Raw genomic sequence first — 15,272 nt, 5'->3', positions numbered from 1 at the left:
CATCCTCAGATGTTTCTATTAAGTCAAATTCAAAGTGTGGGTATATTGCAAAGTGAAACAAAAACCTTGCACACACACACACACACACACAAGCAAACAAAAAAATAACCCTTACCAGGAATTGTGATGACTAACAAGATATGCTAGTAAAGATACGGATTTTCATCCATGTTGTAGTGTTTTGGGCACAAAAAAAGCTATTTAGAAAAAAATGAAATGACAATAATCAGTAAAATAGTGCCATCCATTTTTTTCTAACATACTTGGAACTAATAGGCACTATTGTACAAATGTGCATGTGCAATGACACATAAATATGCATGAGTCTAAATAATAATCTATTTTAATGTCTTGTTTCCAGATGTTTGCAAATACTACCAGTACATTGAATTGACCTAACCAAAAAGTAGCTAAGATCTCTGCCATTCAATTAAATCCTGGGTGTTTTATGTATCACATGGAACAACTTTCTCTTGCCCTCCATTACACATAAGGTTTTTGGCAAAAAACAAAAAACAAGCAAACAAAAAAACCTCTTTAACTTTAAAACAGTAATTCAGTATAATATGGGTGAAAGTAAAAACTGTTATTTGATATTATATGATGGAAAATATTACCAATTCCAGTATTTTACTCAACTATTTCAGTGATAATTAGAACATCCAATTGTTGGGGCTAGCTAGCTTAGCTGTTCAGATTAGAACATGGTCCAGAATTGATCCTGTGGTTAATTGTGTCTGTACTTGAGAGTCACATACTGCATCCCTTAATCCAATCAGCCCTGGACAATTATGTGCCAGAGGTGATTGGAGGGCTAACCAAGAATGTAGATGAATCTGCACATATCAAAGAAAAACCTTATTTTAAAAAGAACATATGTTACTTGCAGCATTAAATACAGAAGAGAGGAAGTATATGTTTGCAATTCAAATGAAATCTTTTGGGCAAAATTTATGAGAGAGCAGGAAAAGGGAGCAAAGAATACCTAATTGAGGCTACAAGGAGAGCTTAGGCATGATGAAGAAAAATACTATACCTACTTTGATATTGGTATATAATTTAAAATTTTTATAGATAGGATGCTACTACTTCAAAGTATATCCATTTTATCTTTTTAAGGTAAAGAGAAGATTTGTTTGTTTGCATGCTTTGAGCTTGGATATTGATATTAAACATTTCTGGAAGTACTAATGGTATCAGTAAACTTAGGATATGGGAGATCTGAAGGAGTTACATATTTGCTTATTCATTTATCTTTTGGTTATGCTTGCAGAATAATTCTATTTCTCCCTCAAAGACTTTCTTTGTTATGGGTCATAATATCATAGCCTCTTTGAAATATGATGGCTAGCAAAGATAAAACATAGACCATTACAACTCGTCATCCTTGGTTCAGCATATACAAATCAAAAAGCAGACAGAAGCTTTGTTAAGTCAGTACTTAATTCTATGACCATTTATACTCATTTCCAAGAACTATGAGCTAGGTAATGTCTGTGCAAATGCCACTGATTGCAGTCTGGAATGTAAGTAGCTTAGAAGTCACCACTCTCTCCTAACAACAAGTTTAAAAAAAAAAAACTGATCGGACTGAAAAATCTACAAATCTTCTTAGATCTGCCAGAGAAATGAAGTCATAGGGCAAACCACTGTCCCAAAAATTGGAGAGACATACAGGCAGTTAAGAGAATCATAACTTACTGGAGCAGGTACTTAGGAGTAGAAGCCTCTGTAGGAACCAGTGCCACGGTAGAAAAACCTAAACTGTAATTGACAAATTGCTGGAGACTCAATGTGGACAAATCTGAGAGTTAAAGACTCCAAAAACCTCATTCGTAGGTTGGCCCCTACACTTTTTTCTGTTCCTCCTCCTGGAACTCTACCAGGTTCTCACAATGAATATGTAAGAAAAATCCCCTTGTATGTTCAGCAGGAAGAAAGGAAAAGGAACCATTTTGAAATACTTCAGAGCATTCTGTTTCTCTGAACAAGGCCTAACCTCAGGAGAAGCTATTTTTCCAGAGTCTTATTAGAGTTTTATCAGAGCCTAGTCTACTTGGAGGAAGGGCAACACCCAACTCCAGTGATCACTAGCCATTGCGTCCAACATAGGGAGGGGTGACAGAGAAGCACTGGTGAAGCTCATAGCCCAGAGACACAGGTTCACCAAAAGACTAGGGCCTAATCATAGGACTGTAGAACACTTCCCTTCCCCTACACCTTGTCACCACATTACTAAAGGCCTATTTATTTTAGTTGCTTTTACCCGGTACACCATGTTCACCTTTTAACAAAAAAATTACAGGGTATACTTAAAGGCAAAAAAGTTTGAAGAGACCAAACGGGCATGACAAGGAGTCAGATATGGCAGGAAGGTTGGGATTTTCAGACCAGGATTTTTTTTTAATAAGATGAATATGCTAAAGACTTTAATGGAAAAAGTAGAAAACATGCAAAAACAGATTGACAATGCAAGCAGAAGTATGGAAATTTTAAGAAAGAAACAAAGAAATGCTAGAGATCAAAAACACTGTAAAAGAAATGAAGAATACCTTTGATGGGCTCATTAATAAACTGGAAACAGCTGAGAAAAAAAACTGTGCGCCTGAGGCTATGTCAATAGAAACTTCCAAAACTGAAAAGCAAAGAGTAAAGGTCTGAAATAAAAAACAGCATTTCTAAGAAATGTGGGAAAACTGCAGAAGGTGTAACATACACACAATGGGAATACCTGAAGCACAAGAAAGAAACAGAAGCAACATTTGAAGCAATAATGACAGAATTTTTCCAAATTAATATCAGACACCAAAGCACAGATACAGGAAGCTTGGAGAACTCCAAACAGGATAAACGCCAAAAATCCCCCAAGCTATGTGTAGCCATATCATATTAAAACTCTAGAAAATCAAAAATAAAGAAGAAATCTTTAAATATGGCAGAGAAGAAAAAGATGTTACCTATAGAGGAGCAAAGATCTGAATTGCATCCAATTTCTCCTCAGAAATCACACAATCAAGAAAAAAATGGAGTAAAATTTTTAAAGTATTGAGAGAAAAAACTCTAAGACATGTAATTCTATACCCTGTGAAATTATTCTTCAAAAGTGAAGGAGAAATAGATAACTTCTCAAAAAAAAAAATTGAGCAACTTTGTTACCAGTAGACGTGCCTTGCAATAAATCTTTTTAAAAGTACATCAGAGAAAAATATGATAGAGGTAAAAAATTTGGATCTACATAAAGAAAGGCAGACAATCAGAGAAAAAATAAGGTAACACAAAAGCTTTTATTTTCTTACTTTTTAATTGATTAAAGAAATAACAGTTTGTGCAAAATAATAATAGCAACAATGTATTTTATCATTTATGCATATATATATGGGCTTATGTATGTGTACGTATTTGGGAAATAAAAGGCAGCAATAATACTAGACTTGAGAAGGAGGAATTAGAAATATTTTATTATAAAGTACTGATATTACCTGTGAAGTAGAAAACATTATTTAGAAGTAGGCTTGGATTACTTATAAATGTATATTGCAAATTCTAGGTCAATCACTAAAAAAAAATGATAAAAAAAGTAGTTTAGCTGATATGCTAAGAGAGAAGAGAAATTATAATAATGTAAAATGCTCATTTAAAAATCTCAAAAGGCAAAATACAGTGGAAGGCAAAATTGGAACAAAGAACAAGTGTAACAAATAGAAAACAATAACAAATATAGTAGATATTTTAGTCCAAGTATATCAATAATCACTTTGAACATCGATAGTCTAAATGCACCAATTTAATGACAGACATTGTCAGAATTAATCAAAACAGAAGACCTGACTATATGTTGTCTATGAGAAACTTACTTTAAATATAAAGAAGCATATAGATCAAAAGTAAAGAGATCGAGAAAAGTATACCCTGTTAACCCTAATCAAAAGAAGGTGAAAGTAGCTATATTAATTTCAGACAGAGCTGACTTCAGAGTAAGGAAATTTATCAGAGATAAAGAGGGGCATTACATAATGATGTAATACTCCAAGAAGACATAGCATATTTGATGCATGCACCCAGCAACAGAGCATCAAATATGTAAAGCACAAACTGATAGAACTCCAAGGATAAATATATCAATCTATTATTAGATTGAGTTGGAGACTTAAAACATCCCTAGCAGAAATGGACAGATCCAGCAGGCAGAAAATCAGTTAAGGACATAGCTGAACTCAACAGCATCACCAATCAACTGAACATAATTTACATCTATACACGATATTGTCCAAGAACAGCCGTTTACACATTCTTCTCAAGCTCACATGGAACATTCACCAAGATAGAACACATTCTAAGCCATAAAACACACCTTAATAAATTTAAAAGAATAGAAATCATACAATGTCTGCTCTCAGATCACAGTGGAATTAAACTACCAATGATTAATAGCTGGAAAGTCCCCAGATACTTACAGATTAAAAGCACACTTTTAAGCATGGGTTGAAAAAAAGAGAAGTCTCAAAAGAACTTAAAAAATGTTTTGAATTAAATGAAAATGAAAATACAAAATATCAAAATGAAAACATTGGAATATTAACGTTTGTGAGATGCAGGAAAAATAGTGCTTAAAGGAAAATTTATAGCATCCTTAGAGAAAAATTTATAGCATTGAATGCATATACTAGAAAAAAAGAAAGATCTAAAGTAAACAATCTAAGCTTCTAACTTTGGAAAGTAGAATATGAAGACTAAATTAAATCCAATGTAAAGAGAAAAAAAGAAATAACTGAAATTAGAGCATAAAACAATGAAATTAAAAACAGGAAATCATAGAGAAAATCAACAAAACCATTAGCTATTTTTTAAAAGATCAATACAATTGATAAGACTTTAGTCAAGCTATCTATGAAAAAACATGGAAGACAGAAGTTACTAATATCAGTAATGAAAGAGGGAGCATCACTATATATCTTATGAACATTAAAAGGATAATAGTGAAATATTATGAACAACTGTATTTCTATAAATTTGATAACTTAGGTGAAATGGCCCAATTCCTTGAAGGACACAAGCTGCCAAAACTCACATGAGAAGAAATAGACACAAGAAGGGGAACATCACACTCTGGGGACTGTTGTGGGGTGGAGGGAGGGGGGAAGGATAGCATTGGGAGATATACCTAATGCTAGATGACGAGTTAGTGGGTGCAGCGCACCAGCATGGCACATGTATACATATGTAACTAACCTGCACATTGCGCACATGTACCCTAAAACCTAAAGTATAATAATAATAATAACAAAAAAGAATAAAAATAGTTGGGAAAAAAAAGAAATAGATAACTTGAATAGGTCTATATTTATTAAAGAAATTTAATCAATAATTAATCTTCTCAACAGAATGAAATGTATTTAGTAGATTCTACCAAACATTTAAGGAAGAAATTATACCAATTTTCTACAATTTCTTCCAAAAAATAGTAACAAAGAGATTATTTTCTGATTCATTTTATTAGGCCAGCATTACTCTAATATCAAAAGTGGATAAAGACATAACAAGAAATGACAACTACAGACCACATATCTCTCATGAACATATATGCAAAAATCCTAAACAAAATATTAGCAAATACAATTCAAAAATATATAAAAATAATTATACACCACAACCGAGGGGGATTTATCCCAGGTATACAAGGCTGGTTCAATATTCAAAAAAAACAATTAATGTAACTTATTATATCAACAGACTAAAAAAGAAAAATCACATCATCATATAAATAGATGCATTTGACAAATCCAACATTCTTGTATGCTAAAATTCTCAGCAAACTGGGACTAGAGGGGAAATTTCTCCACTTGATAAAGAACATTTACAAAAAACCTACAGCTAAAATTATAATTAATAATGAAAAACTTGAAGTTTTCCCAATAAGTTTAAGAACAAGGGGAGGATGTCCCCTCTCACCACTGCCTTCCAACATTATCCTAGAAGTCCTAGCTAATGCAATAAGACAAGAAAAGGAAATAAGAGATAAACTGATTGGGGAGGAAAAAGTAAAACTGTCTTTGTTCTCAGACAGCACAATTGCTTATGTAGAAAATCTAAAAGAGTCAACAACAACAACAAAACCTCCTGGATCTAATAAGCAATTATAGCAAGGTTGCTAGATCCAAGGTTAATATACAAAAGCCAAGCACATTCCTATATAGTAGCAATGAGCAAATGGAATTTGAAATTAAAAATATATTACCATTTATATTAGATAGAAAAACTGAAATGTTTACATATAAATCTAACAAAACATATACAAAATCTAAATGAGGAAAACTACAAGACTAAAGAAAGGTATCAAATAAATATATAAATGAAGAGACATGGATACAAAGACACAATATTGTCAGTATGCCAGTTTTTCCCAACTTGATCTATAGATTTAATGTAATCCCAGTAAGTTTTCTCAATAAAATCCCAGTAAGTTATTCTGTGGATATTGACAGACTGATTCTGAAGTTTATACGGAAAAGCAAAAGACCCAGAATAGCCAATTCAATATTGAAGAAGAAGAACAAAGTCAGAGGGCTGACATTACTCAAATTCAAGACTTACTATAAAGCTATGGTAATCAAGACAATGTGGCATTAGTGAAAGAACAGACAAATAAATCAGTGGAACAGAATGGAGAGCCAAGAAATAGGCTTACACAAATGGAGTCAAGTCATCTTTGAAAAAGGAGCAAGGCAGTAGAATGAAGCAAAGATAGTATTTTCAACAAATGATGCTAGAACAACTAGATATTCACATGCAAAAAAAAAAGAATCTAGACACAGATTTCACACCCTTCACAAAAATTACCACAAAATAGATCATAGACCTAAATGAAAATCACAAAACTCTGAAACTCCTAAAAGATAACACAGGAGAAAACCTAGATGACATTTCATATGGTGGTGACTTTTCAGATACAGCCCCAAAGGCAGGATCCATGAGAGAAACAATTAATAAGCTGGACCTAATTAAAGTTAAAAACTTCTGCTCTGTGAAAACAATATAAAGTGAATGAGAAAAACGGCCACAAAATGGAAGAAAATATTTTCAAAAGACACATACGATGAAAGACTGTTATCCAAAATATACAAACAATTCTTAAAACTCAAGAGTAAGAAAATGAGCAACCCAATTCAAAAATGAGCAAAAGACCAGAACAGACACCTCATCAAAGAAGATGTACAGGTGGTATGTAAGCATATGAAAAGATGGTCCACCTCATATGTGATTAGGGAACATGTTAAAACAAAATTGAGATACCACTGCAGCCTTATTAGAATGGACAAAATCCAAAACACTGATGACACCGAATGCTGTCGAGGATATACAGCAACAAGCACTCTCATTCATTGCTCATGGGAATGCAAAGTGGTACAGCCACTTTTGAAAACAATCTAGTAGTTTCTTACAAAAGTAAACATGCTGTGTCTTACCATGTGATCCAGCTGTCACACTCCTTGTTATTACCCAAATGAACTGAAAATTTATGTCCACATGAAAACCTACACATAGATGTTAATAGGAGCTTTATTAATAATTGTCAAAAATTGAAAAAAACCAGAAGATCTTTCAATAGTTGAATGGATAAATTGTAACACATCCATACTACTCAGTGTTAAAAAGAAATGAGTTATTAAATTATAAAAATACATACAGGAAACTTAAATAGTTATTACTAAGTAAAAGAGGCCAATTTGAAAGGCTCCATACTCTGATTCTAAGTACATGACATTCAGAAAAAGACAAAACTATGGAAACATTAGAAAGATAAATGGTTGCCAAGGGTTAAGGGAGAGGGGGGAATGAATAGGCAAAGCATGGAGGATTTTCAGGGAAGTGAAATGTTTCTGTATGATGCTCCAATGGTGGATATATGTCATTATAAATTTGTCATAATGCATAGAATATATGACACAAGTTTACCCTAATGTAAACTATGGACATTGGTAATGATGTGTCAATTTGAGTTCATCAGTTGTAACAAACATACCACTGTTGACAGTGGGAAGGATTATGGGTGTGTGGGAACAGGGAGCATATGGAAACTTTCTGCTCATTTTTTGCTGGGAACTTACAACTACTATATAAAATAAAATTTATTAATTAGTTATTTTTAAAAGCCAGTGATTTGCCATGATATTAATAAATTGTTATTAGCATATTTCAGCTCCTAGGCACTAGGTCCTGCTGCTTTGTAAAATCTTTCCATAAATATTTTTATTTCTATTCATTAACAATGAGGGAGAGTGAATACAATACTGAATGTGAAAATATCTTTGTAAATAGCATGAATTAGTGCAACAAAATCAACTCCAAGAAATATTTCCAAGACAGAAAACAGGCATGTTTTGGAGGATTTTTAGTTATTAAGTGGAACAACAATACAATACAATACAACTAGAAAGCGTAATTTACATTATATAACATTACATTTTCCAAATAATTCTTTTTGTAAAACCCTTTAAAGCAAGTTTTAATACCCATTTTGCAGGTGAGGAGGAAAATAACTTGGGTAGGTAATACAGCCAAGTATATGGCAGAGCCACGATTCAAACTCTAGTTTGTTTTACCCTCACCCACACTCTGAAGCACTCTCCTCGTTTTATACATCAGTCTTTGATGCACTCTGGTAACATGAGTCTAGTCCTCGGAAGTGGACAGTCTTGACATAGTGTCAAAATCAAGTTTCTGAAGCACCATATTCTGGACCTGGTAAATTCTCCAGGACTGTAAAATACTACCATGGAAAGTCTTGTGGCAGACAGCAAACTGACCTTTTTCCTGATGCCTCTGTCTTCCTGTGTGCTTTTATTGAAAGTGAAGTAGCCACTTCATAATGGCTACAAAAGAATTATTTGAGAATGTCTGAATCTGTACCATGGATGAGGATGATATAATATTAAGCAATTACAAATGGCATACAGGAGGGATATTAACTTCTATAGTTTTTATTTACAAATTTATTAAAGAAATTTGAAACTCTCATGCATGGATGGCTTTACTTAATGCCTTTATATTTTTTATCATCCTTCATCCTTTTTTTCCCTGTCTATCCAATTGTCTTGTCAGGATGGATTGAAATCATTTCCTTGTCTAACGGCTTTCAAAATAATTGCAAAGAATACTAAGACTCTCAAATCTTAGTGTTAGTTCTCCAAAGTTTACACTGCACCTCTTGTCTTTATCATATTGCTAACCATATTGCTAAGCTGTAGCTACTCTCCAGATCTGTTCAAAGCCAGCATTTAAGAGGATTGCTTTCCTTCAGTGGGTTCTGTGAGGTGACTGCTACCAGCTATTTATTACTTGGAAATAGTTTTAGTGTTTGTAATATTGCAGTTCTGTCTCTCCATCTCTATCTCTCCTACCTGTGTTCTGTGTTTTGTGGGGTCCGAGAATGGGCATTGGGAAGGCACAGTTTATAATCTGCTGGAAAGAATGCCTAACATATTGAGATTGAAACAAAAACAAACAAATAAAAAAAACTTTCCCCTCCCTCATTCTGTCCTGTGGAAACACAGATTCCTCCTTATATCGAACATAAACAGCAACCATCCCGTTTGCCTATAGCCACCTGGAAGCTCTCTGGATAGCCATTTCCAACTCACTGGAATGTAAATCATACATGCATGCATATAGCTATTTATATTTGGAAAGAATAACCATATTTCCTACAAAAATTTAATTGTCTGGGCAACTCAGTTGGTTAATGGGGCCAAAGGTGAAGTTGCAGCTCTTGTACAGTCAGCCCTTCTCACTGTACACAGTCGCTGGTCACAGAGTGAACTCCCAGTCTCCACAGTCTCTTGAAAATGTGTTTACTGGGGGAGAAGGCAGGCAGATCACAAGTTATCGCCACTCTCACTAAAACAGCGCAGAGCTCATGCTTGCTGATGATGCATCTTCAAATGAGGAGAGTAAAACATTGATACCTCTGGTCTCATACACTTTGTTTTCATTTGCAGATTTAGGTAGCATTCAGTCAGCATGGCCCCTTGGTGGGCACAATTTTTTTCTGTATCATCAGAGCCTGGTGTGGAGCCAGAGTCAGGCTGGTTGCGCAGTAAATGTTTCTTCAGTGAGTTAAAGTTACAAAAGTAAATCCAGCTATAAAATAAAAGCTAACAAGTCCCACTGCTGGACTTTAAATAAAAAAAAAAAAAAGAGGAGATGAAAAGGGTGCATCGTGACTTTTAAACAGACTATTGACTTTCACTGGAGTGTACAGCTCACATAGTGATTAGGAATCTGCACCATAATTGTTCTTGTCATGCACACACTTGGCTACAGTCGATATCTTTTTATCATATACATTTTTTAATCATGTATTAATAAACAAGAAGTTTGTATTTTATTGATGATTGGATTATAATATTGACTAACTCCACAATCTCACACATGGCTTCTGAAAATATAAACAAGGTCAAAATGTAAAGATCACAGAGTGTGCATCAAAGACATAAATTAGCCTCTTTTCCAACTCTCTGTATGATTTGTAGGAGAGCAGGAGAATTTTGAAGTTATTTGTTAATGAAATAAATGACTTGTTCTAGACCAAAGAGAATAACATAAATAAAGATTAAATTAAAATTATTTTATCCTACTGGAATACTGAGTGGTTTTACTCTTAATAAATTTTGGTTGTGACTAATTTGCTGAATAGAATTTGATTTGGGCTGCTTTTAGAATCTTCATTGAGGTTATACAAAAATAAGTCCTCTGGCGGCTGGCAAACAGAAAATGTTCTCTTCGGGAAAGTGGATTTTACTTCACCACCTGCCAAAAAAATTAGGGTTTTCTCCTTCAAAGCCTGGGTTCTTGGAAGAATTAGAATTTTTCCCTTCCCCTTCCTGATATATCTTCTTTCTCTGCAACGCCACCCTCCCCACGCATGGTGTCTACTCCTGGTGCAAATTGCCCAGCATTCCAGAGATACTTCAGCTAGCTGGCTACACAGGGTGAAAGTACAAACTGTACAAAAGTAAGACAAATTATGGGTAGAAAAATCTCAATATGACTCATTTCCAGTAGACGAATTCCCAAATACTGCAAGCATTTTAACCATTCTTCTTCCCTCTTTCCTTGTCATTAAAACTTCTAGTGTAAACCTAAGGATGGTCCTCATATCATCCTTAGTCACTGGGAAACTGATGGAAACACTTTTCTGGACCCCATCTTGGCCACCTTCTTTACTTACGTGGCCTGTGAACTCTGTCTTCTCTCTTGTGATAAACCATATTCCCATGCCTTCAACTTGATCAGGGCACTCTGGAAACCACCTCCTTGGGTTTTATATCTTTCTTTTTCTAAAGGTTTCCTTTGATTCCCGGTCACTCTTCAAACTGATGTCTTCAGCTCTCCTTCTGTAGTATGATTAATTGCGCCAATGTCAGTTTCTTGGTTTTGATAAGCTACCATAGTTGTGTAAGATGTTACCATTGAGGGGAAGCTGGGTGATGGATACATGGGCTCTCCCTGCACTGTTTTGCAAATTCTTTTGTCTGCAATTATTTCTAAATAAAAAAATTAAAAATCAGACGTATTCATACTAAAAGCTAATTTCACCTACAGCTCATAATTACATGTGAGTAAAAACGTTGCTGCACTCTCAAAATAATCATGCAACTCAGAATTACTGTTGGGGTGAGGTATTGGGGAGGGGAGATTGTTTTCTTTATTAGAGGAGTTATCTTCTATTTCGAAGTTTTAACTGCTTTTGGAGAGGGGCTTTTGGGAGCTGGATGGTAGAGCATAAGGGGACAGTAGGAGAAGCAGATTTAAGCACAACCATAAGAAAGAGATTGTTTTGTGATGTCTAAGAAGGAGGTAATCAAAAGCACAAATATTTTGCATGTTCACATAAAGTTGTCTTTCTCACAATGAAATGTATTCAAATAGAATTAATACTTCTTTGGAGCTCTTCATTTGCATCTGTTAAATATGATAATAATACCTTATGTATATAGTAATTTACAATTTTCAAAATTCACATGTATTATCTCTTTGATCTTCATAAAAATTCTGTAACACAGGCAAAGCAGTGATTATTATTCCCATTTAAATACAAGAAAATTGTGAATCAGAGAAGATGAGTGTACTTTCTCAGGAGAAGCTAAGACTTGAACCTGTATTTTCTAATTCCTAGTCAGATGTTCTTCTTAATGTACCATATATTATTAAAATATCCAAGTTTGGAATTTATTTTTATCTGGCTTAAGGAGCAAAAACCACAAAAATTGTTTACTTTGCTTTATCTTTGCTGGTGGGGGATGGGGAGAGAATTACTTTAAATAGTAGCAATATCCTAAGAAATCACAGGCTGTGAAATACTTAATGAACTTTTTTCCTCCATATATCACTCTGTGACTGTGTTTCCTATGAGAAACTCTCTGGGGCTGTCCCCCCATGTCTCTCAGCTCTCTGCTTTTCTGGTAATGCTTTGACCCTCTTCTCCTCCACCTTGGATATTCTTTTACCTTGCTTTAATTTAGAAACCAAGATTGTTTTTATATTTTATCTTACTTATGTGATAGAATTTTGTAGTCAAGCTTCTTAATTTAAAGAGAGAATCTAAAGAATATTTTTCGGTTTCTCATTTTTTAAACCAGATTATTGATTTTTCCTAAGTGGCCCCTTTTAGTCTTATATTTGTGTTTGCTTTTGGTCCTAGATTCTACTGCCATTGACCTTCCCTAATCAATCAAGCCTATTTTTCACCAGAAAGTTCATTTTGAGCATTAAAAGTGATATTCAATATATTAAAATTACACATATAAAATGTCAGGGTTTTTTTGTTTTGTTTTGTTTTGTTTTGAGACAGAGTCTCACTCTGTCACCCAGGCTGGAGTGCAGTGGTGCAATCTCGGTTCACTGCAACCTCCGTCTCTCAGGTTCAAGCAATTCTCCTGCCTCAGCCTCCCAAGTAACTGAGACTACAAGCATGTGCCACCATCGCTGGCTAATTTTTGTATTTTTAGTAGATATGGGGTTTCACAGTGTTGGCCAGGCTGGTCTCAAATTCCTGGCCTCGAGCGATCCGCACGCCTCGACCTCTCAAAGTGCAGGGATTACAGGCGTAAGCCACCGCACTCGGCCAAACGTCAGTTTTTTCACGCCCTTTTAAGATCAGTTATACATATTATGTTATTTTTAAATCTGCAGATTTGATCCATAACTTCAAAGGAGCATTTCAAAAATGTTTATTCCCTTTTACAGATTTATTGAATACCTTTAAGCATTTGAAAAGATGTATAATTTTATTTATTCTAGATTTACTTTTAAATAATTCACTTATTTTTATCTGAATTAACAAACAAAACATTTGCAAGGAATAAATAACTTCTATACATCTAAGAGATTAAACATATGCATATATGTATGGTAAACCCAAAATTTTCTTAGATGTTCCAAAAAAATACATACATGTAGTAAGCAATCACCTTATATTCACAAGTCTAAAGCAATTGCTCAATTTCGCATCTTCAGTAGGAGTTAGAAGGCTATCCCTCCATTAAAAGAGATTTTCTTATAACGATACATTAAATATCAAATATGCACATATTCCTTTTAGCATGAAATTTCAGCGCTATGGCTTTTTCACTTTTTATTTTTAAATGTATTAACATACAGTAAAAATGACTTTTTTTGGTACAGTTCTATGAATTTTAACACATATATAGATTTGTGTAATCACCAATAAAATCAGGATACAAGACACCAAAGTTCCCCTTTAATTCCTTAAAAGTTTCCTTTAATTCTTTATATGACTGCACTCTGCCAATCTTCAAACGTGTGTCTTATAGCTTTCCTTCTGTAGGCTAACCTGCTGTGCCAATGTCAATTTCTTGGTTTTAATAATCTACTGTTGTTATGTCAGCTCTTACCAGGGGGAAAGCTGAGTGATGGACGCATGGGACTAGTCTGTACTATTTTTGCAACTAATTTTGAGTCTATAATTATTTTAAAATAAAAAGTAAATGTTTCTGTGTTCTCTGTCTGGATGCATTCCTGTACTCACAATTCATTTTCAGGAGAGAGGTTTATCTATTTTCCTACAAAACAGTTCCATTACTCCCAAAAGCCCCCATATGTAATCATTTTGTAACCATACCCTCTCTCTACCTACCTGAATTGCCAAAGAGTCACTGATCTGGTCCTTGTCATTATAGCTTCATTTTTTCAAGAATGTCAAGAAAATGAAATTATACAGTATATATGATTTTGTGAGATGGGCTTCTTTCACTCAGCATAATGCCTCTGAGATTCATCCAAGTTTTCGCATTATTGATACAGTTTGTTCCTTTTTCTTGCTGAGTGGTATTGCATTGTATGGATGTACTACAGCTTTTTAATCCATTCACTTGTAGAAGGACATTTAGGTTGTTTCCTGTCTTTTGCAGTTACGACTAAACTTGCTATAAACTTTCATGTACAGGTCTTTGGGTGCATAAGGTTTCATTTCTCTAGGGTAAATATGTAGGAGTGGGATTGCTGGAATGAATAACATATGCCTAACTTTGTAAGAAACTGCCAAGCTTTTTTCCAGAGTGGCTATACCTTTTCAATATCAATGTATAAGAATTCTGGTTACTCCACATCCTCACCAGCACAGTATATTAATAATTTTTATTTTAGGAATTTCAGTAGATATGTAAGGGTATTTCATGGTGGTTTCTGCATTTCCCTAATGGCTAATGATGTTAACCATGCTTTCATATGTTTATTCTCCTTCTATATATTCTTTTTGGTGAAGTGTCCAAGTCTTTGCCTCCACACACCTCCTTTTTGTTTTTGAGACAGGATCTCATTCTCATCACCCAGATGAAGGTTCACTGCAGCTTCGACTTCCCAGGCAGGAACATGCCACACACCCAGCTTTTTTTTTTTTTTTTTTTAGTTGAGACAAGGTTTTGCCATGTTGCTGAAGCTAGTCTCAAACCTCTGGGTTCAAGTGATCCTTCTACCTCTGACTCCCAAAGTGCTGGGATTACAGGTGTAAGCCACCATGCCCGGCCAATTTTTAACAGGGAGTTTGTGTGTGTGTGTGTATTATTCAGTTTTGGCTATTCTTTATATATTCTGGAAACAAGTCTTTTGTTGGATATGTGATTTGCAAATATTTTCTCCCAGTCTAGCTTGTCTTTTTTCTTAATATTGTTTTTTTGCAAGGCAAAAGTTTTAAATTTTGCTTAAGTTCAATTTATCTTTCTTTTATTTTTTGACTTGTGTTTTTGATACCATCA

Source organism: Pongo abelii, chromosome 1 (genome assembly GCF_028885655.2).
Source record: "Pongo abelii isolate AG06213 chromosome 1, NHGRI_mPonAbe1-v2.0_pri, whole genome shotgun sequence".
Taxonomy (NCBI): domain Eukaryota; kingdom Metazoa; phylum Chordata; class Mammalia; order Primates; family Hominidae; genus Pongo; species Pongo abelii.
This window is presented reverse-complemented; position numbering follows the sequence as displayed.